The sequence below is a fragment of the Perca fluviatilis genome, chromosome 4 (assembly GCF_010015445.1).
Source record: "Perca fluviatilis chromosome 4, GENO_Pfluv_1.0, whole genome shotgun sequence".
Lineage (NCBI taxonomy): Eukaryota > Metazoa > Chordata > Actinopteri > Perciformes > Percidae > Perca > Perca fluviatilis.
The window spans coordinates 32,632,933-32,653,649 of record NC_053115.1 but is presented as its reverse complement, the minus strand read 5'-3'; the positions used below and the strand labels follow the sequence as shown (position 1 = coordinate 32,653,649).

The window sequence follows — 20,717 nt, the reverse complement described above, 5'->3', positions numbered from 1 at the left end:
CCTCTTACCAGCCACAACAGTTTTCCAAGAGATAAAACAGTAGCCAAACTCTGTCGCCTCCAGAAATGTTTCTGGAAAGAGTTGAACATGCGGCTGCAGTTTATCAGTCTCGGTACAGCTCTGCAATCACACCTGTGCTGCTGGATTACTTTCCTCTATTGACACTGACGATATTATAAGTTAGCAAATGAACAGCTTTATGATTCTTTCTGCTGCCAGAAATAAAATGATTATGTCTTCTATAAGTTTCAGAAAGTCGTCATGTGGAGCAGCAGGAGTGGATTTTTCTCTCACTTCATCATTTCTCCAGAGAGTTTGTGGAGGTGAAGGCTACAAAGCATGGGGCAAGGTAAGCTGTGTGTGTGTGTGTGTGTGTGTGTGTGTGTGTGTGTGTGTGTGTGTGTGTGTGTGTGTGCGTGTGCGTGTGTGCGTATGCGTATGCGTGTGGATAATAAATGCAGTTGAAGGCACTAGGATTAGGCAATGGTTAAGGTTAGGGTTAGGTGCCTTGAAGTCAACGGTCGCAGCGCTGCCTGGAAGGAGACGTTGGGGGCTTTAAACACCATCGAGCGACACACACACACAATGCAGAAACATGCACTGAACACAGATACAAACACACACACAGAGCACACGCACACACACACACACACACACACACACAGAGCAGCCACCTCCGATTAGTGCAAGTATCACACCTCTTTAAGAAATGATGATTCATCCAACAGCTGTTTCCTTAACTACACACACACACACAATGCAGAAACATGCACTGAACAATGATACACACAGCAAGCATTTATGCAGATAATACCATATATACAACCTCACACACACTCAATAAACACATGCAAAACACATATATTCACCACAGACACACACAGAGACAATTCCCTTTCAGATTGTAGTCTTGGCCTTTAAATAAACACACACACACCAGTGAGAAGATTTGAATCATCAATCAGTTTATTTTGATCATGTAGATATATTATGGATCATCTTAACACTGGACCTTCACATCTATTACACTTAAGGTTAAAGGGTCACATCACCCGAACCACAAAAGACACCCTTTACTACTTTAAAATTTCTTCAGTCGAAAATATTGCCACTGTACCACGGGCTGTAGTCTTGTGTTTAGTTTACCACAATCAATGTCATGTTCCCGATCACCACAATAATGGCCTTAATGCTTCTGTTCCTCCAAACTAAGAGGACTATCAAACTTATCAAACTTAGTCTGGCGAGTTTCATGTGCAGAAGTTCGAATGATAAGTTTGACGTCACCAGAAAGAGGACAACAGCAGCGTTCAGCTTTGGAGACAAAGAGGACATAAAAACTACAAGATAACGTCCTCTTCTGAAGAGTCCATCATGTTTTTTTAATCCTACGTGTCCTCCTTGGCTACTAGCAACTTTGTGGAGGAGCAGTTGGGGTGGTGGGCGATCACGGAAGGCTTGTATCATGTGTTTACAATGACAGTGTTGTCGTCATTACTTAGAATTCCTCATGGAGGAGACAGAAACTATGCACTATAGCTTAAATACAATTCAGTTACATTTAGAGACCATCCTCCCTGAAAAAAAACCCATAAGTCATTTGTTTAAGCAGCAATTACGACACATATTTACGTTTCTAGTGGCTGTAGTAATTACATAGTAGCAGAGCAGGAAGTAAGGTGACGAAGTATAAGAGCGCCACATTCCACGTTAGGAGGCAGGTTTGGGTAAAAAAAAAAAACACAGGACTTTCACCCAGGAGACCGGGGTTTATGTCCCGTTTGAAAATAAAAGTAAACGGCGAGTCTTCTTAGCATTACTGAACAAACGGTACTACGTCACGTTCTGCGACACGTGCATAATCAGATTTAAAGAAATTTAACAAATGTACCGACTTCAACCCAAATTATGACCTTTTTCTAAACTTAACTAAGTAATGTTGTGCCCAAACCAAACTGAGACTGTTTTACAACGTTAACAACGTGTTTAAAACTGAGTCCTCTGGTTTAGATATGAGGGTCGTATTTTCTTCCACCGCTCGGGTCCATAATTTATCATCATATGGTTTGGAGGACTTGGAAATTTAACATGGCATTTCACGTGTTTCCAAAGCTAAGGAGCCCCCCCTGGGGTCTGCTGAGAAGAAAAAAAACTAAACCGTGCACACAGAATAAACATCTGTTCCCTCGGTTTCATAAACTGTTAGCAAGGATTCATAATCCGTGCCCTTGGTTTTATAAACGTGAGCAAAGTTACAAAGATATTCACAGATTCGAACTTCCGGGATCAATTACTCCATAGCGAAATGTTATTAAATCAGAAACGATGCATCTTTCCTAACGTAGTAAGGTTAACAACGAGCTACAAACTCATTTTCATCAAAACGAGCCGTCCTCCGACCTGGAGAAATAACATATGGTCGCTAGTAGCAACCGGCGGTGAGACGGCGGTAAGACGAGTACTTAGGGACCGTCTACAAACTACAACACCAACACAAAAAATATTTATTAATTTAATAATTAAATAAGGTAGTGTCTCCAAACTTATTTTTTTTAAAGTAAGTGCTGTAGTACAACTAGCAGGAGACAAGTTATAATTGAGGTAAGTTTGGAGACCTTATTTAATCATTAAATTAATAAATATTTTTGTGTCTGTGTTGTTCAATGGAAATAAAAGTGACAGATGATGTGACTAACAACCAAATGGTATACACACACACACACACACACACACACACACAGCAGTTAATGTGTATCACAGCAGCAATACAACCATGACCAATACCGCACACTTCATTCGACCACAAAGGCAAACTCTATTAATCTGGTAATGATCGCATTCGTTTGTGATGCGTCGGAATCCTCACCGCTAATGAAACCATTGTTAGGACGTCTGAGCCACTTACAGTGATACCAGCGAGTGTGGACACACACACACACACACACACACACACACACACACACACACACACACACAATGTGACAAGTGTTAGCATTTAATGCAACCACAATTAAACCAGGGACCTCCTACTGAGTCCATCTAATCAGTCAGACCCCCCTACTACTGCCAGGACACACACGCATGCACGCACGCACGCACGCACACACACACACACACACACACACACACACACACACACACTGCAAGAGTACAAATTGAAGTTGACAGAACCATGAACTCACGGAACCTTGAACTGCAGCAGCACTCTGAACTAAAAACTAAAAACACCAACCAAAAAGTAGATGGTAGGAGGGAAAAGTGAGAAACAGAATGAAGGGTTAGTGGGGGGGGGGGAAGGGCGGGGGGGGTAGGAAGAGGGAGAGAGAATGGTGAGCGAGCAGCAGATCCTGACCCGGCTTGTTGTGTTGATGTTTGCTCTGGCAGCTCGTCAGTTTGAGCTGCACTCACTCGGGGGGGTTCATGAGAAACTGACGCTCATCTGGCTCTAAGAGCAAAACCTCCATCCAATGTGGGGGCGGGGGGGGAGACAAGAGAGGAAGAAGAGAGGAGAGAGGGACGAGAGGTTTGCAGGCAAAAATCAGAAGAGAACTGCTACTGTAGATTAACGCTGCAGAAACACAGAACGTTTTAAACATGTATTTAAGATATTGTAGGATAGAAGAATTTGGACAGAGAAAGGGAATCCCCGACAGCACTGTAGTGGGATAAAAGCAAACATAAAATACTTAAAGTGGTTTGCCCTTTTCATCGGAATGACATCCAAAGGATGAAACTGAAACCAAATACGTATTAAAGTCAGTTTCTGCAGCTGAAAGGCTGCCAGCCTTGGGTTGAAAATATGCTCAGGGGCGGGGGAGAAATCGGATTACTGACCAAGTTGCTCGTAAACGTAATCGTTGATCGCAGTGCGTGTAAACGGAAGTGTTTTAAAACAGAGAGTAGATCAAATGAAGTAAAAATCTGAAGACTAGGGTTGGGTACCGAAACGCGGTGCCAATAGGGCACCGGTTCCGATGTAAACGGTAGTAACGAGACCGAATATGAACGCAAATTTCGGTTCCTCATTTCGGTGCCTGACTTTTTTTATGTTGTTCAGAAGCATCGCTGCACGGGACGCTACGTTACCGATAGCTAGCAGCTGGATTAAACACAATGGTTAAAATGCCGAAAGTTTACGTTAAGCGGTGTAAAGTGTGACTGGATTTCCCTGTAGAGGATTCCAACAGCGGGACGTAACAGTCTGACCGCAGCTGCAGATGGTGCGTTTACTTGAAACTCGCCAGCCTTGTGGTGCATTTTAAGTTATTGTAAAATGCCCTTTTCCCATCTGGTGCTTGTTTTTGTCGTTTACCAGCAATTTACTGGTGAAATAAGTCATTAATATAAGTTATTGTTATTACTTAATTATTAGTCAATCATTTAATTTTGACCATATGCCCTTAGCAATAAACAAGCCGTTCTTTAATGTCGCCAACTGTCGTTTTGTGCTCCTTTTTTATATTTTATATTATATACATTATAAATATATATATTATGTTATATTATATTATATATATTACTACTTATAGTAACTGAAGATCTGAAAGTAAACTGTAACAACCCTGCAAAGTAACAAAAAAAACCAAAAATGTTACTCCACAAAAACAGCAGATCAGAACAGATATGATGGTAATCAGTGGTCAAAGAAGTATTTAGATCCTTTACTTAAGTAAAACATACTAATACCACACTGTAATAAATACTGCATTGAAAATTCTACTTGAGTAAAAGTATGTAAGTATCGTCAGGAAAATGTATTTAAAGTAAGTACTCAATGCAGGAAAAATCCTCCCATTTTATAAACGATCCAAACTGTTTAACGGTCTAATCATTTGAGCTGGACTTGTAGGCTGTTACATTGTTGGGCAGTTTAATTTACAATAAAACATCGTATTTTAAAAACTACATGTGTTTTGTGTGCAAAAAATCTGTAAATGTGTAAAGTAACTAGTAACTAAAGCTGTCAGATGAATGTAGTGGAGTAAAAAGTCCAATATTTCTCTCCGAAATTTAGCGCAGTAGAAGTAGAAAGTGGCATGAAAAGAAAAGAATCAAGTAAAGTACCTCAACATTTGTACTTAAGTACAGTACTGGAGTAAATGTACTTAGTTACATTCCACTACTGATGGGGATACCGCAGCAGACAGACGCTGAGAAACCGGGAGAAGCAGCATCCCCTTGCCCCGTGGGACTTTTCATCCGCTGAACAGACTGGTGCTCACCTTGTGTCTAAAAACTCCCGACTGCATTCATCCCATAGACTGTATATTATTAACAGTCTATGATTCACCCACACTCAGCTGCTCCTCAAACACACAGCATCTACTGCCAGCTGTTAGTTGGCTCCCTAATGTCATGACAACCGCTCAAACGTTTCTGTTTGATTTCAAAGCTACTGTATAAGCAGCTACCATAGGCAGAGAAAGCTCCTTTGAGTTATTGTATCTACATATACAAATAACTTTTTTATATATATATATATCAACAATCTTCTCCAGTCCTTTAAACAGACGTTATAGAAAACAGCCCTCATGTTTTCCAGCGGCACAACCAATAAGAGAAAAGTCTGTGCAACAATGTGATGATTTTGATACACTTTTTGAGCTGATGTTCAAATTGAACTAAAAGGACGCAGGTTCAAACCCCCACAACAGGGACCCTTCCTACCAAAGAGACCTTAAAGCACCTTCACTTAACATTCTTAATTTCAAACTTTTTTTTTTTTAGAAACACTAAGCTCCACATGATCCATCACGAGTGATAAAAGCGTATTAAACTTACCTGACGGGATGAAGAACCGGTTATTCCCAACTGTCACTCCGAGTCCACCACACCAAACTGCCTCAGCGGACGAGTCATATCCATGTGTGTGTGTGTGTGTGTGTGTGTGTGTGTGTGTGTGTGTGTGTGGGCTGCCTGCTCGGTCCTGATAGCGTTCAGTCTTTGCAGCAGCAGAGTTTCAAAACAACGTCAGTGAGACTGGGGAACACAGCGGTGAATTTGAGTTCCCCTCCTCTCTTCTCTCTCCGCTCTCCTCCTCTCCCCTTCTCTGTCACTCTCTTTGTTTTCCTGCTCTGCCTCTACTCTCCTCTCCTCTCCCTCTCTCTCCCTCTCTCAGCTTCCTCTCCACTCCCTCTTTTTGTGTTTCTCTCCTCCTCTTTCAGCGCTTCCCACTCTGACAGTTTTTTTTTAAAATTTAGTTTAGTTTAATTAGTTTATTTTGAACATGTTAAGATAGATAATAATAAATAAAAGATGAATAAGAACATGTACATTTCAGTACAGGCCAGAAAACCAACAAAATCCTCAGCAAACATATCTTTCAAAATGATTGTAAATGTGATGTACCTTAGCCTTTTGTTCCTTCTCTTCACCTCCTCCTTCCTCACTGTTTCTGCCACCTTTCCTTGTTTTCTCTCTTGATTTCCCAGCTCTCAACACTCCTTCTATTTGCCCTTTCTTTCTCACTCTCTCCCTCCCGCTCTTCCAGCACTTTCAGCACTTTGTCATTCTTAGTTTCTATTCTCTATCTCTAACTCTTTCTCTTCATGCGTCTCCTCCTCCACACACCCTCACCTCCTGCACTAATCCATCTTTCTTTCTTGATGTGAAATAGTTATATGTATGTGTTATTTCTCTCTGTATTGGTTGTCGGTTTATTTCATATGAATGTTTAATACGTTTATGTAGGCACCAACAACCATGGCAAATTCCTCATCGGTGCTACTTACTTGGCAAGAAATCCTTTTCTGATTCTGATATACTCTCAACTCCTTTCTTTTCTTCCTTCCTTTCAGTCTTCCAGATGCTCTCTGTCATCTCGGATCTGTCATTTTCCTTCTTTCCTTCCACGTGACTTCTTATCGTGCTCTCTCTCGTCGTTCTTTGCTAAATCCTTTTTTCTCCCATTTTCTCAACTTAAATCCCCCTCTCTCTGTCTCTCTCTCTCACTCTCTTTCTTCCTCCCCCCCCCCTCTCTTTCTGCTGTCTCTTGGGATACTCTGTTTCCCTACAACTTTCCACCAGTCTTTTTAAATATCTCTTTCATCTTCTCTTTCCACTCTTTTCCTTGCCTTTTCTTACTTTTTCTATTTCTGCATTTCAGAGTAAATGTAAATGTTTCAGAAGCCTTCTCCTCCTTTTCCCTCTCTCTGTTTCTCCCTCCCCCCCCCCACCGCTCTGCTGTGCTCCGCTCGGCGAGTATCATGTTTGGCTTTTAAACCGGAGAACTCGGCTCTGGCACAGACCACATAACATCGCTCACCCCGCTGCTTTATGTCCTGATTGATGGCCATGCGTTTGAGGAAATAAACATTGCACAGCGTACTCGTCATCACGTCGTCTATATGTTTGGAGACGTTTCTTAGCAATGCCGTCAGAACATTTCAATCTGTGACTATAAGAAAGGAAAGGGAGCGTCAACACATTAAAGTTGTTGTCTGGGTGGAGACTGCATCAAAAGGTTTATATATGTAAATACATGTTGGAATAATCTTGTCCATAACACAGTCAACAAAGAGACGGTTCTGCTGTGTAATATTACAATGGGAATCTAAGTCTTTTTCCTCTTCTGTTTCTCCTGTCTTTTAACACTTGACATATGTAAACAAACCTAATTACAAAATACACGTATCGCAACGTAGATAGTTTTTATTTGACCAGATGTTTAGATATCTCTCTCAGTTTAGAAGAATTCCAAAGAAGACATTTTTAAAAATTGGATGAACTGACTCCAAAAACGCTCCCATAAATCGTTTTTTCAAGCAGCAGTTACGACCTATATTTACGTTTATACTGGCGGCGCCCTCTAGTGGCCGTAGTATTATGACGGGAGCAAAGCAAGAAGTAAGGTGAGGTAAGGTTGTGTGTGTAACCAGAAGTTAAGTAACATAACAGATGATTTTAACCCAAACCACGGTCTTTTTCTAAACTTAACTAAGTTGTTTTTATGCCTAAACATAACCAAACTTCCAACACTAGGGGCGTTCATTTATGAAATGCTCCTATGGGTCTTAGACAGTAGGAAAAATCGACCTATACAGTATTATTGTATGGTTTGGAGTTGACTTGTTGCTTTAATAGCACCAAAAAACATTAATAACTTGTTTGGTCAGAAGCATTTTCTACAAATATGATCCTATGTAAGCTGTCGGTTACCACTAAGATAGTCTATATCCACGTTTCATTCCGGGGTTGTTCAGGTGCTGCCGAAACTTCCGCCAGATGTCCCTCATTTTGGCCGAAAGTCCGTTACCTTCCTCTTTCTTTGTGTTGGCATTATAAACTACTGTGGATTTATGAGGACTATGGTTAACTGCTCCTCAGACCTCTGCAGGGCAGGGCTGGACTGGGACAAAAAATTGGCCCTGGCATTTTTTGGCCCAGGCGGCCCACACCCACCGTGATTGGTCAGACACATTCCCTGCAGATAGTCCTCTTAAAAAATATGCGTGCATTCTAGGATATGAGTTGCCTAGTGTTCTGTGTTCATGTGATAGTTTTGGATCCTTCAAGAGGGGTCTCAAGACTTATCTGTTGGTCTTACACTTAAATAATTAATTCATTCTTAGAGTTATGATTTGTATATTTATGGTATTTTTATTATTGATATTTGATATTGTATTGCCATTATTGTTATAATTACTATTTTTTGTTAATATTGGCTTAGCAACTTTAAAAACTGTTTACTGTTAATTTTAACTATTGTAAGATTAATATTTTGTCGCTTTGGACAAAAGTGTCTGCTAAACACAATAACCATAACCCTTCCCAAAAGCTACAGTAAAGTAGTATATGCCATGGAAAAGAGCACTTTGGCTTTGCAATGCTACTGAATAACATTTAATTAAGCCATTCAAGGAACACTGATGCTTGTATCACCACTGATTTCATAGATCACACAGACTTTTCAGCTAGCCAACAGGCTAACCGCTAGCATTTTCAATGTAAGCTTAAGCAGTTAGGTTACCTGACAGCCACTAACTGTAATGTTACAGCAAAACTGCTTGTTGTTGTCGTTATGATGTGAGGTGCACATAACGCGCACGCAAGCGCACACAACACACACACACACACACACACACACACAGCCTCCAAACCCGGCTCTCCCTGGTGAAAGTCCTGTGTTTTACCCATCCGCCACCCCAACCAACCTCCTTACGCGGTCCCACATCTCTTTATACTACTCGCTACGGCAGAAATACATTCGCAATGTAGGTCAATGGCAGCCGATTTGCGTTGATAAACACGCTAAAAAGCGATTATGCGTCTTGATAACACTCCAAAATGGCATACGAATTGGCGTGTCATACATACGCTACCTCATGAGATCAGTCTGCTTCCTGAGAGTCCCTATTAATTTGCCTACTCCTTACCACATCGTCTTCTACTCTCTCTTCCATCTTTTCCTCACTCGCTCCCATGGCCCTGTCATGGTCACTCTCCTCCTCCTCGGCTTCTTCCCTGTCATGATGCTGTTTCTGCTTCTCTGTATAGCCAGCCACCTCTCCTCCCCCTCGGCTTCAGGTAATGCTGATGTTGAAGCAGCTACTACAGCCCCAAACATGTCAGAAATTTTGGCACATTTTGAGGAATCCGCCTGTAGATTCTTAATCTTTTTCTCCTGTAATTTCTCTGCACCTACCTTGCGTGTTGGTGGTCGTTTGTCCATTTTAACGTGGATGCTAAACTTCCAGCTTAACTATTACAGCTCGTGTCTCAGGGCCAGGAGGCGTGGCCATAGTGGGATTCGTAAATTTGCGGCCCGGAGTGGGGAAGGGGGTTATTTATAAAATAATAATAAAGGCCTATTTATATCGGTGATTCGGCCCAAAAGTGCGTCGGCCCACTGGGAAAATGCCCAGTATGCCAGATGTCTGGTCCAGCCCTGCTGCAGAGTAAATCCAGACAGCTAGCTAGACTATCTGTCCAATCTGAGTTTTCTGTTGCAACTGAAGCAACTGTTGCGGCTGTAAACAGTCCAACAAAGTGCTGCCGCGAGGGACTAAACACTAAGAGATGCCAAAACACACTGTGACGCGCTCAAGATTGTATTGCAATGATTTATTACTCCACACGTAAAATACAACTAGTACTATAATAGTAATAATCAATAAATAATATAAATGAGACCATAAACAATGTACAGTATGTGGCTCCTACAACAACGAATGTACACATTTGAATGTACACATTTGAATGTACACATTTGAATGTACACATTCCACCAAAAAGTTCCTTCCCGAGGCTATTTTGCAGCGGGACCGTGGTTCTGTCCGCCCAAGACGATTGTGATTGGTTTAAAGAAATGCCAATAAACCAGAACACGTTTTTCTCCCATCCCAGAATGCTGTGTGGACTAGCCAGACCCTCCTCTGCAGCGCCGTGGAGGAAGGTCTGGCAATGCGACACCACTAAGAAAATGTTACATTTTACTGTAGATCTAGTTTAAAGATTATACTAGAAAACAACAAAGTAGCAAACAGGCTCGCCTTGCCTTCATGTTATATGCTGCTATAAATGTTTGGGTTTTCAAATGATGGAGCTCTGATACATTCTGTGGTTTTTTTGTTGTGAGTGTTTTATTTGTCATCATCACCCCCACATCAGAGATCCACAGAGCCATCAGACAGAAATGCAAAGCTCGTGAGCATAAAGCAGAGTTGTTGAAAGCAGTTCAGTCCAGAAGCGTTCTCATGCTGCCATGTGAAAACAAACTCATAAGACTGTGTACACTGACTGAAGTCATTGAACTCAGAGTTAATCTCAAAGTTGTCATGTTTGTGAAATTCTCCCAATCAGCCTGCTGAGAGAAACTGTGATGTGGGGACATTGACACCCGTTTAAAGTTCATGTGGGACAGATTTAGTCTTTGTTTAATGATCAGAGGTTTGTGTTTCATGGCCTTGTGTTTGGTTTGTTCTGTGTTTTGGTAATTAGCAGGATATCTCAAAATCTTAACAAACTTCAATGAAATCTGGTGCAGAGTTCTAGAAATAAGGATGAAGTGCTTAGCTTGTGGTGTGGAGCCAGGAATTGATTGGAGGAGTTTTCAGGAATTCATGTTTTTATTTGAATATCTGTCTCTAAGAATATATATCTAAGTATATGTATGTGTACACCTAAACAAAGTAGGCTGTTCAAGGGTAAAAGTTTGAGACAAAAACATGGACAACAGCCAAAAACAAGTTCAGGTGTATTTTAAAGGGGAACTATGCAGTTGTTTTAGCTTAATTTACCTTAACTGAACAGCTTTGGAGTCATTAGAATGGCTATATAACTGTTTTTTGGGTTGAATAGTAGTCGTCTCGCTCCCCCCCTAGCGCCTGTGAGCGGAAAAACCACCAGTGCAACTTTCGGCGGCCTAAGCGCCAGGAAGTATCGCGTGATAGCAGGTCTCGCGATGTAACAAATTGCTTCACGGCACTGCACACATACAGGAACCGGCTAGCTATAAGAACAAGGTAGCGATGGAGTTTTTCACACTATCGTCATGGCTGAACTGGAAAAAAAGAAGCAGAAAGCTAGGAAAGAATTGTCAGAGGAACAGAGAAAGAGGAAACAGCAGACTGACCGAGCGAGGAGTCAGACACAAGTAAACATCGGAGCTGCCAAATATCTATTCTGAAGCTGGAGCGGGAGAGAGCGGGAGCTCTATAGAGAAACCTGAAAGAAAACAGCGAAGAAATGGCCAAAACTGCATAGCGCCCCTTTAATGTCCACATTGTTAGCATGGTTAGCATTGCTAAGCCTCTGTCCTGATTGACAGGTCGGCGTGTAGCCACGCCCCTAAAGCATGCCCTGCTTTATCGTCTATTTTGAAATAAATGGGACCATAATTTACTAAATGAACATCATGCTGTATTGAAGAAGACTTGAACTCGTTATAAAAATGTTTACTGAGGTAATAAATCAAGGCAGAAGTAGGCTCATTTTTTCCCCCTGCTGGAAGTTAGATAAAATGCCGAATGCAGGTTTATAGAACTTCCGCATTGGCTTCATTTTTCAGACACGGAAGCTTTGTCCATTATTTTTACAGTCTGTTATTTTAATACAACAGTAAAATAACAAGCCAAATCTAAAGTAAAATCTAAAAATGTAACTGTACATTTCAGAAAATGGTAAATCAGTGAATAGTGTATTAATATATCCATCTAGTATCCATCGTTTGTGGTTAATCGGCTCCATTTATGACATGTTAACAAATGGATATATTAATGTTTCTCAGCTGCCTGTTTTGGTACATATGAAGGATCTGCTGAGATAGTAACACACACACACACATACCTACAAACACACCCACGCAAGGTTTAAAATACACAAATATGTCTGTCATAGTTTAGAGATCTCTTACACACACATATTTACAAATGCACATACCGCACACACCCACACACAATCACTTGCCTATGAACACAGAAATATACACTGATATTTACTTCAGCTGGCACATTCATTTCATAAGCACACAGACAGACAAACACACACACACACACACCCAAACACATGGCAGGCAGAGATAAGGAGGAAGAGACGAGTGCATCCTGTGTATCTGGAGGCCTCTGCTCCTCCACTCCCTCATCACACGCTCACTGTAACAGCTGACTCTGCGTGTGTGTGTGTATGTGTGTGTGTGTGTGTGTGTGTGTGTGTGTTCTTCTGAGGCCCAGTTTGAGTTTATGTGTCCTCACTTGTTCAGATTTGGATTAAGTGTTGAAACAAGGTTTAGGTGCTTCTTCAATCAAATCTGTAAAATGCAGTTGTTTTGATGCTTAACCATAAATACAATAAACCAATAATACATAGTCAATTATCTAAATCACCTGCAGTAAAAACGGATCAATAAGCCCACATGTGATATGTCATCTTTTGCAACTAAAGACTTAAAAGCTGGAACATTAATAATATATAATATTTGGGTTTTCCCTTCCTCTCTTAACTTTTTTTCTCTACCTCTTAGCGTCCTTCACAACAACGAGGAGGAAAAGTGGGAACGGGTGATAAATTATATTTTTTTTAGTTGTGAAGTGAATCTTCTTCTGCTCTTCTTTTCTGTGTATTAACTGGAGACTTTTTGACCGTTTGAACCAAAGCGAGAAGAACTGAGCAGAGAGAAGGCCTGTACTATTGTAGCATGATGCCCTCTGCTGTTAATATGCTGCTGCTACTATGACCAACATTTTGCCCTTTTTACACCCAAAGGTGTCCACGTCAAGGAGCTCTGTTTGAACGTCACATGCACAGCTTAACTTTTTATTCTGTCCTCATTTGTGTAAGAAAATGTAGACAGAAAAGCTTCTCAACAAATAGTTTAGGACAAAAGCCAGATTTAGTTACTGTGAACTGACGGAAATGTCCTAATCGCACATTACACTGCAGTGTGTGCAGAGCAACAATAAGAAAATACATTGTTCATCTCATCCTGTGCAGTGCATGTTCATGTTATTTGATTGGACGGGCTTTTAACGGTTTTTAAAACATCTTTTTTTGGTGCTTTCAGAAGCTCGAACCGAGTGCTCGGGGTTTCAAGGAGAAAGCAGTCGTTCCTTGATCTCGTTTCGCTGCTCCTGTTGCAAATATGTTACAGTGTCCTCCACAGCGGTGCCAGGGCGACGTGCCCAACCCTCAGAAGATCAGCATCAGTTGCCACGGCAACAGCCATGGACCAGACTGTGGAGCCAACATGGCTGCCAAAGGGGAACAGCAGCAGCCAAGCTGCGTCTGTCTGTGTGGCTTCACACATGAGCGACGAGCGCAACATCCTGGCAGAGCTGTCGGTAACCTCCCATGTCTTTGAGGGAGGGGAGGGGGACCCTCTTTGTAAAAATCATTGTGTGTTCTCTATCTGCATATGAAGAAAATACCAGAGTTCCTTCTAGTGTACATTATTTTACATGCATACCTGACCCGACTCATAGGGGACACAGTGACATACCCAGAAACGTCATGGTAAAATTAGATGTGTGTGCTCCAAATATTCAGCCTCAGGGGGTCTTTGGCTGTCAGCTGGGCTGAAGCACATGCCACACACTGACATTCAGTGCGTTTACATGCAGTTTAAAATCCCGATCACATTCAGGTTAAGGCAATACCCCGGTTTATCAAACGCCATGTGTCATTTACCTTACCCCGAATAAAATCGGAGTTCTCATACCCCGGTTAACCTAGATTAGTCCTTTAGTAACCAGGGTATTCCTGCATGTGTACATCTTAACCAGGGTAAATTCGGTATATATGCCTGGCCTGCACATGCTCCGTAGGTTCTAACTGCCCCTCCCCACTCCGCTGCAGTGGTTTTATTTATTTATTTTTTCAACTTTTTTTAATTAAGTTTTACAGGGACATACGATTGGCATTACAAATGACATTTAGAATGATACATACAAAACCAATTCCCTTTTAGATGAAACAAAGACCAAGTGAACATGACACATAAGAGGCTGCATAAATTGAAGGGATATTTCACCGTTGGAAAGACGAATATATCTTTAAATTGGGTCACTTATGTAGTAGAAATGTGAAAAAATTATAGAAATTGATGCCATCTAGGCCGAAATAAGCCAGAAAATGTGGTTTTGGCTCATATGGATGAAAGACAACAAATCCCAGAATGCACTTGCTTCGCTGCTTTAGACTCCACTCCCAAGCCACGCCTACCGTTTACAGGCAGACAGTGAGGCAACTCGCGTTGGGAGTTTCGTCGAAGTTGGATGCAGTCCAGTTTGTTGTGTAATGAGCGGACACTTGCAAGTAGGATTGATGGAACAGGTGGCCGGCTAGCATTAGCTTTCCACCTAGCTAGGTTATACGCAGCCACCGTTCGTGTTTCACCGCTGAGGATCTCACCCCCCCCCCCATGATTGCCCACTCCGGCCACCGCTGCAGCTCGCTTCGGCCACCGCTGCTGCCCGCTCCGGCCACCGCTGCTGCCCGCTCCGGCCACCGCTGCTGCCCGCTCCGGCCACCGCTGCTGCCGCTCCAGCCACCGCTGCTGCCCGCTGGTCAAACTAACCTGTACGCCCCCTGAGGGCCGGTGGTCTACAAAATTTCCCGGTAGATTTTTTTGTCCCACTCCGCCGCAGATTCCGTCTGTAATATAGTTTCCTGCATATTCTCCGATGTGTTCCAATGTATCCCGGTGGTACACATGTGAGGTAGTTTGGATGCACATAATTGTTGTAAAAGTTTTCTGTTGAAAAGACGGAGCCTGTTAGCGATGCTTCAAGATGGCTGACCCTCGTTTTGCCTCTGGAATACTCGGGGAAAGACAACAGTCCAACCCCCTATGGGCGGGTTGAAAGAATGCGGAAGTAGCTCCTACTACTGGCTGTAGTCATGGATGTGGCTGTAGTCCATTGCCTCTGGGCAAAAAATGTTCCGATGACGCAAAAATCGTCGTTTTACGTCATCGGAAGATTTTTTTCCAGACCCACAATACAGAGATCTCTCGTCTCAGGGGGACATGAGGGAGGGAAGCACGGTCATTCAAAAATACTACTGTGTTTCTACTGATACAAAGCTTAATGCTAAATCGGTGAAGTATCCCTTTAAGAAACTGAGAGCAGGTAAGAAGCGCGAGTCAATTTTGAAAGAGCACCCATGAATATATAAAAAAAGGATAGTATGAAAAAAGGGAATTATTAAATACACATACCTACTGTGAATTGAAAAGAGAACAATAAAATAAGAAAAATAAAATAAATAAAGGAAAACAACAAAAAAGGACACTACAACGCCAGTCAGTAAGGAGAGTCTTAGCAGCCGCTGCTACTCGTTAATTAGTCAAACATAAACTCAGGACAAAAAAGCACTTGGTGAAAGGTCAGACCGGGATGGCAGCAAAGAGCATTCTCAAGAATTTGTTGGAGGAGCCACACAATGACAACCTGATTCTTTTCTCTTTTTTTTTCAGTTTTAGGGAATGGATAACAGCTCTGATCCAGTGCAAAAAGAAGAGAGGAGAGGGAGACTTCCATTTAAGCAAAATTAGTCTTCTTGCTAAAAGAGTGGTAAAGACTAGAATGTCTTTCATAGAGAGGGGGGGGGGGGTAGAGAAGGTGAGGGTGAGACACCAAATACAACACTGAGTGGGTTAGGTACTACTTCTTCCCCAGTGACTTGAGATAAAGTGTTGAAAATCTCCACCCAGTAGGGGCCCAACGCTGCAGTGGTTTTTTTGACCTGGAAATAGAAGAGAGCAGTTGTAAGTAGCGGTCCACAAAAAAAAAAAAAAAAAAAAAAAAAAGATATGCCAAAAGTACTAAAAGACCCATTTCGTACGGGGGAGACACATTTGTCTTGTGTCAATTGATTTTTTGGACGAAGGTCAACCAGAAGAAAAAGCATCATTCCGACCAGTTGTACTTTTGCAGATCGCCACCTACTGTGCCGGAGGTAGAGTTACGCCTGTCATGTGATTCTTTATTATGAATCGTATTTCTCTCTCTCTCTCTCTCTCTCTCTCTCTCTCTCTCTCTCTCTCTCTCTCTCTCTCTCTCCCCCAACCGGTCGCGCCAGATGGCTGCCGACCTAGAGCCAGGGTCTGTCTTAGGTTTCTGTCTGTTTAAAGGAAGTTTTTCCTCGCCGCCGCCATACCAAATGCTTGCTCTTAAGGGGAATTGTTGGGTCTCTGTAAATTATAGAGTGTGGTCTAGACCTGTTCTATCTGTAAAGTGTCCTGAGATAACTCCTGATATGATTTAACACTATGAACGCTCTGATTGAGTATTTCTACATGCACGCTAATAATTCAGTGAAAAACACGCCTGCAAAATGTAATATGAATTTATGTGAACATGAGAGCTCCTTATGCAGTGTTAGCATGTTAGCAGCGTGCTCTACCAACAGTACATGTATACACAGGGAAACTGAAGTCCAAACTCTGGCTGCAAAAGCTGCACGTAAAGTTGAGATGCGTTGAGATAAATCCTTACGGCCCTCATATTTTATCAGCAATGCTCTGCAGTATTCCCTCTGATAAAACAAAAGTGCATAACATCTCTTATGCTTTGAGAACTGAAAATAGTTTTGTATTATTCACGTCAAGCAACGTTGGGCAACACTTGTCTACAGAAGCTTGCTGAAACCAACTCAGTGTCATATAATAATAATAATAATAATAATAATAATAATAATAATAATAATAATAATAATAATAATGCATTTTATTAGTGGACACCTTACATGAACATATACAGTAGTAAAAGATAAAAACAAATGCACAACAAAGACCACACAGAATTACAAAGCAATGAACAACAACAGACAGATACTATACAAATTACACAGAGTATGACAGTTTGAAGAGGTAGGTTTTTAGACAGGATTTAAATGTTGGGAGAAAGTCAGTGTCACGGATGGCTTGTGGGAGTGAGTTCCAGAGGCGGGGGGAGGGGGGGCTGCACGGATGAAGGCTCGGGACCCCATGGAAGACAGCCGTGCGGGAGGGGGGATGAGGAACATGGAGGAGTAAGAACGGAGAGTACGGGTACATAGATAGATTGACAGATATTTGTTGTCCCATTAGGGGGATTTGTCTTCACAGTCTGTTTCATGCACATGGCAATATACACAAATACATCATCAGAGTATATAAAGACAGGTATATAGACACATAGAAACAACCAGATTTACAACAACGACACCGGATCTATACAAAGTCAGCGAGATAGTTTGTTCAGCAGTGCTATGGCAGAAGTGACAAAACTTGTCTCAAAGTGAGTCCACGCGTCAGAGTCCTGTTTCTGGGGCCACATGGCAGCAGTGAGAAGTGTTGATATAGGTATAGATAGATATAAATAGAGGTATAGAGGGTAGGGGTGTAGTTGTGGAGGAGGTCAGAGAGGTAAATGTCCAAACCCGGCAAAATCAACTTGTTTTTCGCAGCATCCACGGGCCTCCAGTTTCCGACTCCACATGCGTGTGTAACCATTTCAATCAGGAGAGACTCGGTTGCAGATATGCGAAGATGTGTTGTACATAAGCATAATATGAAATGAACAGAGTCTTTGGGGATTAGACTCCATCCTTAACAATATTTTAAAGGGGTAGAGAAGCCAGACATTTTCCCCCCCGATGGAGCCTAGACACTGGTGATGGTGGAGAAGGAACCCGGAGACCGAACGAAGGAGCCGTCTGCCGGAAAGGGACTCCAGTTGCCGTGGTTGACGATGACCAGAGGGGGAAGGGGAGGAGGAGGAGGGTTGCGCGTTTGCCTGAAAAGACAGCTGATAGCAAGGAGAGAAGACTTTTAAAGCCGGATCTCACCCCGTGATTGGATCATGAATTTCATGGCCAATTTTGGTTGGTTTGCTAAAAAGTGAACGCCTCTTAACAGCTGAATAGTTTTAGGAAGAGATAGCGGTGATTGAAGTTATTTAGAAGTCTTCCTGAAAGAATTTGCGCTGGGCTCCATTCAGTGAAGCTGCATCAGGTCAAGACTTTTATATTTCTGTATTCATATTTACATTACATTCATTTACATAGATTTCACATTCATTTGCATTACATTATTTTAGCCGAAGCTACATTCATCTGCATGTTACGAACATGAATGAATGAATGAAGACATTTATTTCAGACATATCAAAACAAAACAAAACGGAACACACATAAATGTATAAATGAGTTCACAAATAGGGAAAGTAAATAAAAAAGCCTGTTAACAACATATATATTCCAGTCACCAGCATAGCCATGCCTGAAAAGGAGTGGGAAGAAGTATAAACTTATTTAATCCTACCCCTTCTCCACAGCTCAGTAACTGATGTTTGTCAGTTGACTTCCCTCCCTGACCCTGCGTACTGTCCGGAGCTAAGCGCCGGACGGAGCAACGGTGCCTCTGCAAAATAGCCTCGGGAAGGAACTGGTTTTGGTGGAACGTGTGCACGTAAGCGAGGCGAGCTCTGGAATGAAAAATGGCTGTCGAGTGTGCGTTGAGAATTTTACTCAAAAAAAGATAAATATAACTTGTCGATTGTTTCCCGAATCGACTGGAGTTTAGAACGCCAACACAAAGAAAGTGAAAGTCTGAAGATAGCTGGTGAGCGTTTTTGTTACATTCATGGTGTAGCCATATGTTTCCACAATAGAAAATGAAAAGGGAAAAGGGAACAAACTGGTAAATAATATGCAATTTAAACCTATTTAAATTATCTTTTGCAACAACTGAAGTATCCTTATGATTTCTGTGTTTATAGATTACGTTAGATCTTCATTTGATATGTTTGATCTGTTCATCATGGACTAACTTACTTCTTTAAGTCTCCCTTTTGTATCGTGTCCAATTCATTATCTTATAACGAACAGCTTGATAATCATTTGCAACTCTCGCCGGCTCCATCGGTTACTTACTACGCTTGATGGGAGTACTGAGATTGTTTACTTGCAGCAGAGCAGAACAGGGAAAAACTAGACGATGATGTTTTCCAAGCGTGACACTCAGCAGCCATGTGGGATGGGAGGCCAATGAGTTCACGAGCCCTACATCGCACGAAGACGCAGAAACTGCCTCGAATCCTAGTTTGTTTCCTCCTGTGTTCAGGTGGAGGTCATGGGGAGGTGGCTACGAGAGAAGACGGAAATACAAAAGGAAATCAGCGCGTTTTATTTTCCGTGGATAAACAGTTTTTCGTTCAGCTTCGCATCTGGCAAACAAAAACTCAAGAAACGCATGATCTAAGCTATTTTTTTTTCTTTTTTATTTGGGGTGGAAGAAAAGACTGTTCCTACTTCCAGCTCTCTCTGGGCTCTGGGCCAACCGAGGGGAGGAAGGAAGGGGGCGAGGAGGGGAGGGAGGAGGGATGAAGAGGAGAGGGAGGGAGGAAAAGCAGTAGAACGCAGGCAGGATCTGTGGGGATTGCAGGGGTGCATGGAACAGATGCAGAATAATTTAACTCTTGCTCGGCCAAAACGTCGGGCTCTGCATTCAGCTCTCCTGATTAGAAACGCAGTTCAAAGCTTTGTTCCAAACAGAAAGAAACCACTGCTTTCATCTAAATCATTATTAAATCATGCTAAGTCATTTATTTTTAAATAAAAGATCGATGTTCAGGTCACGGATGGACAAAATGCTAAACTATGCGTTATGTCTTTGATGCCTTGTGTGAAAGACATGTATGGCTGTATGGAACTGAAAGACCAATAGTGAATGAAAGGTTCTGACAGCTGGGACTCTGATGATTGTTAGATCAGATTAGATTTGATTATATAGACTTTATTGATCCCAAATTGGGAAATTTCAGTGCTACAGCAGCAAAATATAAGACATATAGTACACATACTTACAAGAAATCCTAAAAAGGATAAAATACAAGAACAACTATTCAAAAATAAAGATTAAAAAAGAATTCAAAGGAAAGAATGTACAAACGTATATACGAGTGGCGAATAAAAATGTACAACCCACTTAAATAGTATTTATAAAGTTGTAAGTAAAAAACCTATGTTTATGCAAGTTGCACTTAGTGCAGTATTGTGATGAGTCTTATGTCACACTCAGACAGCACTCAGTTTGTATCATTTAAAAGTGTTTTAAAACGCCAGCCCCCCCCCCCTTCATACAGTAACCTGTACAAGTAATAGTCATTCATTTTTAACATCCCCATTGTCAATATGATCCTGATGCCGTTATATTCTAATAATTCTATGAGAATTACCATCCTGTTTTCTTTGCAAAGCACTTTGAGATGACAGACTGTGATTCTAAGCTCTAGCTCGCT

At 41.7% G+C, this 20,717-nt stretch overlaps 1 protein-coding gene across 3 annotated transcripts in view; it reads right to left on the bottom strand.

The window, feature by feature from the left end:
- The window catches only part of ripor3 (RIPOR family member 3), an 83,155-nt gene extending 77,104 nt beyond the window's left edge, over positions 1-6,051 (bottom strand). For all 3 annotated transcript variants that reach the window (XM_039797652.1, XM_039797650.1, XM_039797654.1), the window contains exon 1: positions 5,782-6,051. The gene's annotated coding sequence lies outside the window, so the exon portion shown is untranslated. The remainder of the gene's footprint in view (positions 1-5,781) is intronic.
- Positions 6,052-20,717: the final 14,666 nt, after the last annotated feature.